The sequence below is a fragment of the Passer domesticus genome, chromosome 1 (genome assembly GCF_036417665.1).
Source record: "Passer domesticus isolate bPasDom1 chromosome 1, bPasDom1.hap1, whole genome shotgun sequence".
NCBI lineage: Eukaryota > Metazoa > Chordata > Aves > Passeriformes > Passeridae > Passer > Passer domesticus.
In genome coordinates, this window is record NC_087474.1 from 46,913,567 (window position 1) to 46,926,742 (window position 13,176).

General features: G+C 42.9%; 1 protein-coding gene across 4 annotated transcripts in view; it reads right to left on the reverse strand.

Annotated features, from left to right (window-relative positions):
- Nucleotides 1-10,819, reverse strand: part of ELMO1 (engulfment and cell motility 1) — a 300,321-nt gene extending 289,502 nt beyond the window's left edge. The window contains exons 1-2 of one of the 4 annotated variants that reach the window (XM_064418260.1): nucleotides 10,361-10,819; nucleotides 9,234-9,304 (exon numbers count right to left, since the gene is read on the reverse strand). The gene's annotated coding sequence lies outside the window, so the exon portion shown is untranslated. Of the gene's footprint in view, nucleotides 1-9,233; nucleotides 9,305-9,839; nucleotides 10,010-10,360 lie in introns of those variants that run through there. The other 3 variants (XM_064418282.1, XM_064418276.1, XM_064418266.1) reach the window with 3 other exon arrangements.
- Between the last annotated feature and the right edge of the window lie 2,357 nt (nucleotides 10,820-13,176).

Consider the following 13,176-nt stretch of genomic DNA (forward strand, 5'->3'; position numbering starts at 1 on the left):
TGCCAGTTGTCCAGTAATATTTTTAAAACCACCTATGCTCATTTTCATTGACAAAGTGCTTTCTAAACCATTCATTTTTCTTTGATTTTATCTTCACTAGGCTTTGTGCCACCATCAGAGTAAAAAATGAAAACAAAAGCAGATTCTCAAACTGAATTTAACACTTTTTAAACACTTTTTTTTTTGCCTTTAGCATGTACTAAGAGTTTGAGAATTTCTACCTACAGTTGATATGTAGGTTTACTCATTAAAAATACTGGACAATCAAACCTAAATGGATCTGTCCTGAGCTTTTCCCAGTGTCTGGTGGAAATTCCACTATATAATTCAACAGATAGAGAAGTTCAGTTCTGTCTGTATCTGAAAAAAATTGATTGCAGATCTTTTTTGCCCTGTTTGGCTAAATCATCTCACCAAAGCACAACAATTACAGCAGGAACTTCATATTAAAATCTAGCACATATTGTCCATGCTGTGCCTTGGGAAGGCAATTCCTAGCTTTTATTCAGAAAATAGCTTACAAATATATATCTTTGTGTCTACATTTTGCCTACTGTCTACCCTTGTGTTTTTAAATTAAGAAGATGCTCAAAACAACCTCCAAGTTTCCTAATTCACTTCAGGTTATCTTTATCAATACAGAACACAACCTTGCCTTGCTCCCATTTTTAACTTCTCCTATAGAACAAGTAAAGATGAAGTGACCACACTGACCAGGCTCACCTCTCTCTTTTGGCAAACACAGGAAATTAAGAGATCTTGCTGCAGCTCTCACAAGCTAGCATTTGACTGATACTCTTTGTGCCAATTACTTTAAAAAAAAAAATAGATCTTGGAGTTCAGACTAGATGATCTTTAAAGGTGCCTTTCAACCCAAACTTTTCTGTGACCCAGATTAATTTTTAACAAAGATATTTTTCTCCCAAGGCTTCTCTAAGTCATGTCTCTTGTCCCATGTAGTGTGTATATGAAATGACAACACACATGGACCACCATACTGAAAACCCACAACCCTTTCCCCTTGGCTGCTCCTGATAGCACAGTTAATTACATGCATAGTTGTAATTATACATCCATAACTAACACTTGTCTATCTTGACAAAGAGGAGGCTGCTGGAACAGACTGGGATGAAGAAGTTAGAAGATGTAGAAGACATTTTATGAGCCCTGTCAACTGGTGTTATGCACTTCTTACCAGAATCTGCACTGTGTGGCACACCTGAATTCCCCCCTCCATCTTTCCTGTTAGAACACTGCTTGCATTGAAACATTGGAGGGCAGTCATCCTGAGGATGCACTCACTCAGGGCATCAAGCTTTTTACCTGAGGCAAAGACCAAAACGACATTTTTCCAATATCAAACCAGTGATTTGCAATGTCTCTTCCATCACATTAAAACTACGTAGTTGCACAATGCCATTCCACCACAGTTACATATCTCATAGACAACCTGTAGCAGAAAACACTGCACCTCCGGTACCACTGGCCCAGGTACTCTCTGAATTCAAAAGCAAGACATCAGCAGTATAAAAACTGCACTGACTCAGGCTTACCATTTCCAAATTAAATTAAAACTACTGGTTCTCCTAAATGACTCCAAATTGCTACCTCTCCGTTCAATCCACATCCACAGCTGGGGCTTCTTTGTTACAGAGGAGACAGCTACTCACAGGACATTCTCTAAAGGGGGCCCTCAACTCTGAATTTCAATAGATCAAGAGAAAAAAGCCTCAAGACAGGAAAGCAAGGCTTATCCCCTTAGCCAAGCTTATGAAGACCAATGAACACAGCAAGAACAATTAGCTGGAAACAAAGGACCTATGGGTTGACTTAAGTTTGATTTTCTAGTCTAGCTTGGTGGACTATGTACTGATTTAGGGGAGGGAAGTCCAACTGGTTTTTCCTTTATTCCATCATTCCTTTAATTAGAAAATGTAGCCTATAGGCCAGTACAGTTAGTTTTTTCAATCTTCATATATTAATTATACAGAATTAATTAAAAGCTAACTCTTTCCATCTCTAAAGTGAAATTAATAATTTTACAAAATTTAAGCAATTTGGAGCATATAGAAAAAAAATCTTAAAAACTAGTGGTTTAATTTCAATCCACATACCAATTCATTGTGGAAGTTTTGATCCCTCTGGCCTATGACCTGGGAGCCCAAAGTAAAATCCTAGTGTAAATAGCCCAAGACCATTTTATTTATGCATTTGTATCAAAACAGAACTCAAATTCCAACTTGGATTTAAAATTATACAGATTATTTTTTTCCCTTCTCTCTCAGCAGACATTTCTCCTTTATCATAATGTGTCTTCTGAGTCACTTACAGCTGCAGGGGATGAAGTCTTTGCCACCTCTACCTTCCAGAAAATCATTGCAACACAGCATGACACAACCAACACTTGTTACCCCAACACACACCCAGACACTCTTCCAACAAGCTAAATTCCTAAGGTAGCTGAAGGAAAAAATGGGCTATTTTTAGCAGGTCAAGAAGTAAAAGCCCAGACTATTGGATATGAAAAAAGTTTATGAAAGATGCTGCACATGGTTACAACTTAAGGCTAATCCAAGAAACACAGAGGGCAGAACAGATGCCCAGGTTTCCACAGTTTGTCCAAATATGGCAGAGAAAAAAAGCCAGGAGAGAAAGGCTCAGAGTAACACAAGGCAGTGAGATAATTTTTCTCTTTCAAAATTGCTTTCCACATTTGCGTTTTTTAAAAAGTTTCAATTTTAACTCCAAAATATGAAAATCAGTCCTTTCAAATGAGACCACATAAACTGACCTACTTCTAACATTAGTTACAATTAAAGAAAAAACAAACAAAAACAACAAACAACCAAACCCACCCAAAAGCAAACAACAATTCTTTTTTTTTTCCAAGGTCTGAATTTTTTTTTTAATGCCCTTTGCCTCCTTTTCTGGAATGGGCACTAGCTGTCAAATCTTTATTTGCCATGAATATGGTAAAAATTGTATTAAGTGCTCCAAAATGAAAAAGACCTTCTCTTTTTATTTTGTAGGCTTTTTGGTTGACGGGCTCCTTTTTCTCGCCCTTTCCCTGAGTAGTTACAACCACCACACTAAGTGTGTCTTTTGGTCTCCAATGGATATTCTAGCTTGTTCAGATTTTCTACCTTTTCTTTCTTTTTTTTTTTTTCTTTTTTTTTTCTTTTTTTTTTTTTTAGAAAAAGAAGATTAAGCACAACAAGAGAAGTTATGCGTATCTATAGAAGAGATTTTAGACCTACATAAAGTAGAGCTCAGAATCAGACCCCACATCTAGGCCTGAATTTTGCAAGTTTGATGAGCGGAAGAGATTTCAGCGCATGTGTGAAGAGGGACAGTGGGAGGTGGGGTGAAAAGGTTGATAGGAGGAATGTACTTGAACCACAGGGGGTAGAGCTTCAACAGATGAGTCTGCTGGTGCTTGAAGGGAGGAGAAAAAAAAAAAAAGAAAACTTGGGAGAGGAAAAAAAAAAGCCAAACACCAATACTCCAACATTTTAACAGCATAGGGACCAAAGGGTATACCAGATATCTTTTCCAGAATCCAAGGACAAGTACTTACGTTTAGGAATTTTTTTTTCACTTGGTTTGGCTCAGTGCTACTGAAAAAGTTTGTCCAGAAGTCCATGTGCCGAGCCAACATTTATTAGGTTTCAATTTCCAGCTGAAGCCACAACTGCTGCTATGAAAATTAATGTGACAATTGTACCAGAAAGCAAAGCAATGGAAAAGACTGCACTGGTATGTAACAAGTACATTCACTGGCACCAAGAGAAAAAATTGTATTGCATCAACCTGTGTCCCAGACATTTTTCTCTTCTCATTAATAGAGAAAAAAATGTGCAAATCAAATTTATTGTTTGGCCAGAGGATATCATACGAATACTTATAAATTCCTCATCACCCAATCTCAGACTACTGTATGTCCTAAAATATGAAGCAGCAATTTGAAGAGTAACCCCTGCTGTGTTCCTATCAACAAGATTCAATAAAGAATACTGCAAATTGCCAGTCAAGCCAGTCAGAAAGCCTGAACTGCTCACGAGGTATCTTTGCCAAAACCCACATATCCCTCAAACCTCTGCTGTACTATGTGATAAATGTATGCTGGCTGAAGAGAATGAAAGATGGGCAAGCAATAGTTTCACTTCAGCTACAGATTCAAGCAGCAGAACACATGCACGCACTGAGAGTATATGAATAGTTAGTTAAAACAAATCTAAAAGATCAAGTCACCATCAGAAGGATTACAGATGGGTTTCAAGTCCACAAACAAATGCACAAAGTACTTACAGCATGTGCCTGGTCACAGAAAAGGACAGCTACATACTGAATTTTATGGAAGTTTCAAACAGACTACATCAGGAGACCTGACTCTTACCATTTTTACCATGAGGCTGGCAATAATCTAGAAGTAAACCACCTTTGAATAGCAACAGTCATCTAATCTCACAACACACATAAAAATCCCAGCTGAAGGAGGTAGGTTGAAGTGTTGACAGCATTATTTGAGCCTGTTGTCAAACCCTGCATATCCCTCCTCTTGAATAACTTCAAAATGTTGGACCTATTTGATATGGGTTGTCAAATTCATACATTTTCATTAAGGAAAATAAGGTTCACAGGGAGAATTTTGTCCAGGTTCATGCACACTCTGATTTCAAAAAAAGCTCTGGCAAATTAGATAATCATCAGGCAAGCTTCTTCTGTTGTATTAAAGAAAGGGAGTTTAATGCCATCATATCTCCAGAATCTGAAGTTCTCCTAGAAGCAGTGACCTGTCCTCCCTTTCAGTTGAAGGAAGCTCAACAAGAAGAGCCAGGTTATTACGCGTGCATCCATGTAGCTGATAGAGAAATTATACCATCCCTGATGACACAGTATTTCAGAGACAGATTTACCCTTCATATGCCAACCATAAATTAGGAATGTACAATAAAGCCTTTGAGCTAGAGATTTTAAGAACATAGGAGACGATACACACTTCAGGCCACAGCTTTTCTTGGAAATCTTAAATAGAATTATTCATGTGAATAATAATCTAAGGGCTCCCAGGACAAAGAATTTAAGGACTGGGCAAAGACCTTGAAATCATGAGAGCTGGGATAGATAAATACCAAAGAATAAGGTACCAAAGTAGAAGTGGCAAACGTGGAGGAAGAAGTTACAAGGAGAGTTTAACTTAAAGAAATAACAATCAGAAGGAAAGCAGAAAAAAAAGACAAAATGCACACAACCAGGGCACAGATATAGTTTTGTAATAAACCTATTTGGGAATAATTTGTTTTCTTATTTTCCACCCTCTCACACCTCCCTCCCTGCCCCCCCCCCCCCCCAATCCCCAGCCTCTTTACTGAAGATGATGTTTAACAAATATTTTAAATCAACTTAATTACATCTGAAAAGGGAAGTCTTTCCCCTAAGCATTGAGTTGTAGCTCCCACTCCCTCCCTTCTGCTAGTGCTAACTTCTGTGGAGTTTTGCAGTGCTATTTGACTGTAAATGGAACACAGCAGAAACAGTAGTAAGACGACTTCGGGTCCCCAAAGGTGGTAAGAACAGGTCCTTTATCATATTTTCATAACACCTCCAGGTAGTATACTCAGCTTTCTAAAGAACTCCATAGCCTACTCCCTAGAAATGCACCAAAATGAGTTCATTTAAACTAAACCACTTTTCTATAGGAGATCCCTACCAGCAGTACCTACAAGTCTTCATTGCAGTGATTTATTGCAGAACAAAAAAATGCCTTGTCCCCTAACTTCTCGCAATTAACTTTCCTCTCCTAGCATCCATTGACAGCAAGCCTGCTGCAGACAAATCAAATACTCACACTGGAAACCTGCTGTCAGGGAAAATAAATCAATGCACTTTCAAGGGTTTGCAAACAAGCACCACGTGAATCCCTATTCACCTTGCTCTTGAGTGCAGGCATGTGCTTTACAAAGCCATCTGCCCACCAGCTTGAGAAATCAGTACCTTACTTACTGATTGGCACCACACATGTGGCACCAGCCACTAAGTGCCTGCCCAGAACACAGAAGTTTTCCTCTGTCAGATCTGAAATTGAGAGAAGAGGAAGCATGCTAGCTATCCCCTGGAGCACAGACTTCTCATTAATATTCCTCTTCCATGTTAACAGTGATCAGAAAACAGAGGAAGCTAGCAGGAAGGTTATGGCATTATTTTCAATCTCTCTTTTGTGTCTCACACTTGCAAAAATGAAAGATCACACCACAGAACCAAATTCTTGCAAACAGCTTGATGCAAAAATGCTGAGCAAAAGATAGCTCTGCAAGTTTGTAACTCTTCTTCCATTAATCTCTCTAAACCCATCTTCATGAAGTTTATTTGTCACATATATATTATCACCTCTTAGATCAGTACTATCAAATGCTTGCCAACATTCTGACTTCTGCCAATTGCTTTTAGTTTCTCTTTCCTTTTACAGTGCTATATTTGAAAAGAGAGGAGAAAAAAGAAAAGGAAAAAAAAGGTGACTTGCGTAGAAGAAAAATTATTCCAAATCCTTTAAACAGTTGCTCTGTTAAATTGACACAAGTTTAACAACGTGTACTTGGCACATTCCTCTTGCCACGAATACAAGAAACTTAAAAAAAAAAAAACCTCACTCAAAGCAGAAAAATCTTTTAAAGATACAGCACATACCTTGCTGAACAGTGGTATGATAGCTGTTACAAAGCCATTTGTAGATTCAAGTGTTCAACATTTGTAGATTCAAGTGAACAACAACAAAAACAACACAACTGTAAAGGTTTTTTCTTTTTTTTTTTTTTTTTTGAAATCTTCTTTTTAATAGAATGACTGAATGGGGAGTCAAATCTTACTAGCCCATTCTCACTCAAATTGTACATTCCAGACAGAGCAGACACGGCAGAGGAGAAAGTCTACAAGACCCACTAACTGTGCAGAGAAATAGACCAAGAGAAAACAGTACTTTTGTTGGATTCAAGGGTACATTATATTTTCTAGCTCCCAGAGTTCCCAAAATCCCATCACCTTCTACAAATGTGGAGAGTTCTTTTAATACAAGGACGTGCTGCACATTCACAGCACAGCATGACAAAGAGAGCTCGTAAATTTTAAAGAGATTGTTTATTTCAAGGAAACTAACTATCAAGTGACAGCAAAATCCCAGCTTGAGAGGAAAATTGTACTTGATGGCCTCATCTAAGTCCCAAGCAAATCCTTATTTGAGGATCACAGAATTATAAACACTGTGGCTGGCAATATATCAAAATAAAACAAAACAACAACAACAGCTTGTTATTGGAATAGGAGAACACTGCATGTTAGCGTGCAGGTGCACTGGCAGAGATCTGGGGAAACCTTTTCCTAGTAACACTTAAATCTATAGGCATTAGCCACTCACTCCATCACATACTGAAGCCACCTACAGTATCAAAAGAAGAAAGCAACAAGTCTTGCATATGAACATGGGAGCTCTCCTCCCTGTGTATCAACATGGAAAACATGAGATCACATTCCAACACCACTCTGTAGGCTGGACATTGCGAGAACGCATGTGTGTGAGCCCAGACCTTAAAATCAAAGAGACTTCTACTAGGTAGACAAAAACAAAGAGCGGAAGGAAGGGTGGAGCACACGTTACTCTTGATCTGTAATTCGCTACCTCGCAGCATTGCTGTCAGGAAGCTAAATGCACACAGCAGTGTTTCAGCAACAGTTACACTTTTACATGCCATAATAAGTTTTGTTTGATGAGAACCAGGGTAAAAGGGCATTAAAAAATAACTTTGTATGACAACACAGCATGTTGCGCCCAAACAGCAAGAATACAGAAGTGCTGGCTTTTAAGAGCACCAATGGTCAGGTTATATAATGACAACTGCAGAACTGCAGATACTTTTGGTTTACCAAGACTGCTACAAAGTAAGCAGGTAAGAGTTTTTCCTCTCCCCTCAGCAAAATCTGTCTGAACTCTTCACTAGTAGTAAGTTTTTCCTGGCACATGGAGAATATAAGGAAAAATATCAAAATGGTAAGTATAGAAACCTGTTTTCTTTCCTCTACTGCCCCTCCCCCACCCATCAGCAAGTCGTTCATTAGAACAAATCCTCAGACAATGATACTCAGTGCAAAGTTGCAAACTACTGAGAAAGCAGGTGTATAGCAGCGCACAGTGAGTTTCAAAGAAATTACAAAAAGAGAGAAAAGAAAGTCACCTACCCCCGTGCAACCTTTCCAGTATGAATAAATTGTGATTCAGGTTTGCCTCTAGACGAGTCAATTCACACACTCAGATCCACAGACTGCACTGACAGTATCTTTTACTAATACTCATTTCACATCATGTTCCTGTTTTAAGCATACTAATCTTTCTTTTCTCTCACTAGTGAGTTTTAAAAGCTGCTGCAGTACTTTTAACAGCTTTATGACGTGTGTTAATGGATATTTTGCTAACAGTACACAAGAGGGACTTTTACCAGCAAGCTGTCACCGCTGCTGTTCCTCCTCCTTATCTAGTTACTGGTCATCAGATTAGATCCCTACCACCTACTTATACAGCTAAAAAAAGAAAAAGGAAAAAAAAAAGAGGGAATCAGGGAAAGAAAACCTTCAAAGAAAGCAAACTTGCAGTTCAGACTGGAAGAACTTTATGTAAATTTCAATGTATTTTCTTTCCTCTGTAATATTCTGCCTAAGCCACTCAATCAAGCAGGAATGACATGGAAAGAATGGGACTAATGCGAACAATGAATGATCCATAAATGTCTACAAGATTATGTAACTGAAGATGAGATGGCATGCATGTGTGTGTGCATTTGAGGGAAAGCAGGAGAAACAGACAAGGAGAAAGAGGAGGAAACAACATCCTCTGTCACAGATACAGGACTCAGTACAGTTCTTATGCAGTTTCCCTCTCTTCCCAAAAGAAAAATATTTTAACCAAGGACAATCAGGCAGCTAAAGGAAAAAAAGCAAAAGAAAACCTATTTGCTAATGAATACACTTCAAAACATCCCTGGCAGAAATTGCACCATAACTGCAGTATCATGAAGCAAGCTCATAGACAACGATGTTTATACTATAGCAATTAACACACGGTACATTTCCTACACTGTTATTATCATTGGCATTCTCTCTGTGTTTGTTACACATTTTGAGCCTTGGCAGGTTAAGAGATATTCTTATAAAGTTAACAACAAAACGTTGCTGATTTGAAATGTACTCACTGTTATTTTTCAGGAACTCCTATATTTACTTTACACCATTCTCAGGGGAGAGCTGAACAGTTGTATTAGTTCTGCAAGGAAAAGATATTCAAAATAAACTTTGCAAAGGCTTTGAGCCAAAAAAACTTCACAAATGTAACTTTTTAGACCCAGTACCCACTTGCTCTACAAGGCTGCACACTGTGGCTTTGCATAATCACCACCCACAGTTCAGAACAATCATTTCATCTGAAATTCATCAGCGGTTTGATCACTTGTGCGAGCATAAACTCAGGAAAAGGAGCACACGGCACACGCACCCCCTCCCACCCCCTAAGAAGCTGCCGGCTGCCGGGTCGAGGGGGAGGCATGCCCTCGGAGGCGGCGGCTGGGTACCAACGCCTTGCTCGGGGCTGGCTGCCTGCGGAGATGCACTTGCTTCAAAGTTGAGGCTTCTCCTCCCGAGCGGCGCCCGCGGCGGTGCGGACACTTGCTGCGGCCGCAGCCTCCGCCCGGGCCTGACCCCGCGCATCAACCCCCGCGGGTCCGGCCGCGGCCGCTGCCCCGCTCGCCGCCCCCGCGGAGCGCCGGTCCCGCCGGCTCGGGCGAGGCCCCGCCGCCACTCACCCCCGGCCCGGAGGTGCGCGCCTCCAGTCCGCTCCCCTCGCCGGCGGCCTCCGGCCACCAGGAGCGGGCAGGGCTGCCGGGGCACGGCAGGGAGCTGAGGAGGGGACGGAGCGGGAGGAGGTGGTGGCGGAGGAGGAGGCGCCGGCGAAGTGGCGGCGGGGAGAACCGGGAGGCTGTGGCGGCAGCGGCCGGGGGCCGGCGGAGAGGGCAGGGCGGCGGGAGGAGCCGCTGGGCGAGGCGAGGCGGGTCGGGCCGGGCCGCCCCCCCGCCGGCAGCCGCCGTCCGAGGCCGCGCCGCACTGACAAGCACAGCGCTGCGCTTCCTCTTTCTCACAGCGACGGCGGCCGCCCCCCGCCCCGCACCTCCCGCCGCGGGGACCGGCTGCGGCGCTCGCCCGGGCAGGTGCGGGGCTCGCCAGCCGCCTGCCCCGTCCCGTTCCTCCTCCCCGGCTGCCCTGCGTGCCTCTCCGCGCTCCCCCGCTCCGCCCGGCCAGTTCCCGCTCCGGACCGAGGCGCTCCTACCTCCGGCGTGGGCAGCGTCCCCCGCCCGGCTGCCCCCGCCGCGGGAGCCGCGCTCCGCTCCGCGCCGCCGCCTCGGTGCGGTGCGCTGGGCTGCCCGCGGCACTATCCCATCCCGGGGCTCGCACAGGCACCCGCCGCTCTCACTTCCTCTTCCTTCCTCCTGCTGGCCGGGCCGCGATGTGCAGCCCCGGGCCGGCCGCCGCCGAGGGGTCCCGCGGATCGGCAGCACCTGCGGGCGGGGGGCGATTCCCGCTGCCGCCTCCGCTCCGCTTCCCCCGCGCGGGGGTGCGGCTGCCGTCCCTCCTCCTGCAGCTCCTGAACGAGGGATCTGGGGCTGTCTCCTTGCCTTTGGAATAGCTGTTTGTGTTTTGATGCCGCTTCTCTCCCCGGAGAGCCGCCGCCGCTGAGCAGCCCTGCGGCGGGCACGCTGCGGCGCACGTCTGTTCGCCCCCGAAGCGAGCGAGCGGCCGGGGAAGCCCAGCCCAGCCCAGCTGGGCCGCTCCGGGCCGGGACCCGCCGGGAGGGGGCGGCCGCAGCCCCGCTGCCACCCCTGCCCCGCTCCGCCGCTGGCACCGGCTGCTGCCCAGGCCCCGGCGCTTCAGCATCCCCGCGGCCCGCCAGCGCCGGGGAGCGAGGAGTGCACGGCTCGTGGCTTTTGCTCGCTGGAAAAGTCAAATATCAAAGCTCTGATTTTGTTCTCCGTCTTCCTGAAAGAAAAGTGATCAATAAGCTCTGTTTTATTTTTCTTTAATGACTTAACCCACAGTTACTGTGTGAACTACGCAGGGTATGTGACCCTGCAAACCATCAAATTATATCTTCTAATACCAGATAGTGAGGGTGGTGTTTGTTTTCTTTATTTTTTTTTTTTTTCCGAAGCCCTGTACATTTCGCTTTGATAAGAACTGATAGCCACGAAGCCTGGCTGTGGTACAGCAACTTTAATTGTGTGGTGTAACAAAATTTACTTATTGTGAAATATCCCATCATACATGAAATCCAAAACCTGCAGAATTACTGATTCTAATCTTGCATATAATTATGTACAAGAGGATCTTTATGCAGGGTAATAATTCCCAGTGATTTCCCATAAAACCACTCTTCTGCAACACCCAAGTCCTCAAACCACAATAACGCTGTTATGCATCAGCTGATATTTAAAAGGCTCATTGCTCTGAAAGTTCCACAGCCGCTTACCAGGATTTTGTACCCAGCAGAATTGCTGTGGGCTTTCCAGAAGAGGAAGGGGACTTCATTCCCTCCTTAGACTGTAATGCACCGTGACAGCAATACACCAGATCTAAGCAAACACTTTGTGTTAGATCTGGGCAAATACGCCGGTGTGAAGCAATAAATGGCATGACTCACCTGAGTCACAGATGACTGTTTTTATAGGACTAAGGCAGAGATTCCCCTAAGTGACAGGGGCTAAGAGTAGATCCTAAAACTGTGGAAGCTCCTTTTCATGCATGTGGAAACTGCCTGCCTGGTCCCCCCTCCTGTGGCAGCTTTCAGGCAGGTGTGGCACAGGTGGCAGCAATGAATACTGAGGGAGCTGGGGCAGGAAACATCACCATTCTGCATCCTAAAACCTCACTGTGGCAGCAATCCCTTTAATCAAGGAACATTTCTCTGAAGCAATTGAATTTTAGGACCTCCTTGAGCACTGAAATTCATGGAGAAGCTGGACTTCACATACTGAAATGAATATGCTGGTTCCTGTGTTAAATATACATTTTTAATCACATTTTCATGTTGCTTTATTAAGGTAGAACTCCAACACTGAAAATGTGAGGTCCATATGTAATATATTTCTTATTAAATACACTGAAAACACTTATCAAACCATCTCAAGAGTTTCTCACAGATGCGAAAGGTTTATTGAAAGAGGGATAATATCCACAGCAAGTAAAGGGTGATTAAGTTTGCATTTGAACAGTTTCCATAATCCTGAGACTTCTCCCCTGCATTTGTTACATCCATTTTGGTGCTTTACATAGAAACCAGAGTGTTTACAACTTAGAAAAGTGCATATTAAATATAACATAAGGTGTGCAAGAAAGTGTTGTTTATTTAATTTACCAATATTGGCTCAGGCCAGTTTTCCAGTATGGTCACAAGGGAGGTAAACATACAGATATACGGTGTTTGAAAAGATGTTTGGAAGAATATTAAGAGTGAACAATATTTAAAATGCAAAATTTCATTCTTCATGTTTCAATTTTCTCTCATGCTCAGCAATGAAAATCATTAAAATTGATTTCAGCTGTATATTACCATAACAGTTGGATTTTGAACAGTGCAGGAGAATGTTAATTTACCAGTGCTATTGTAACACAGTTTAGAAGAAAACTTTTGAAAAAATAAAAATGCACTAGTTTCTGGGAAAAAAAATTCAATACAAAATTCTACTGCACAGTTCAAGAGAACAAGCTAGAAAACTGGAGAGCTCACTCCAATGAAACCTGATCCTTATTCCTATTCCTATTTAATATCCATAGTATGGCAGCCATTGCGCCAAGATTGGGATTACTTTTGGTCTCCAGAAGTCCAGGGAACCTCTGCTCAGGATAGATATGTACAGAAGCACTTGGCTGCTGTGGTAATTTCCTGATTTATTTAGTAGTAGTCCCTTTTCTGATGTCTACTATAAAAGTGCACTTTAACTTTACAGCTCATGTGTTTACAGCCAAAATCAGAGTGGATCATAAGACACGGGCATAAGATGTTTGCCAGATAATTCCAGAAAGCCAGAAGAGGGAGTGCAGGAACAGAAAACACCAAGAATGAAACATTTTAATTTGTGTGCCTATTTC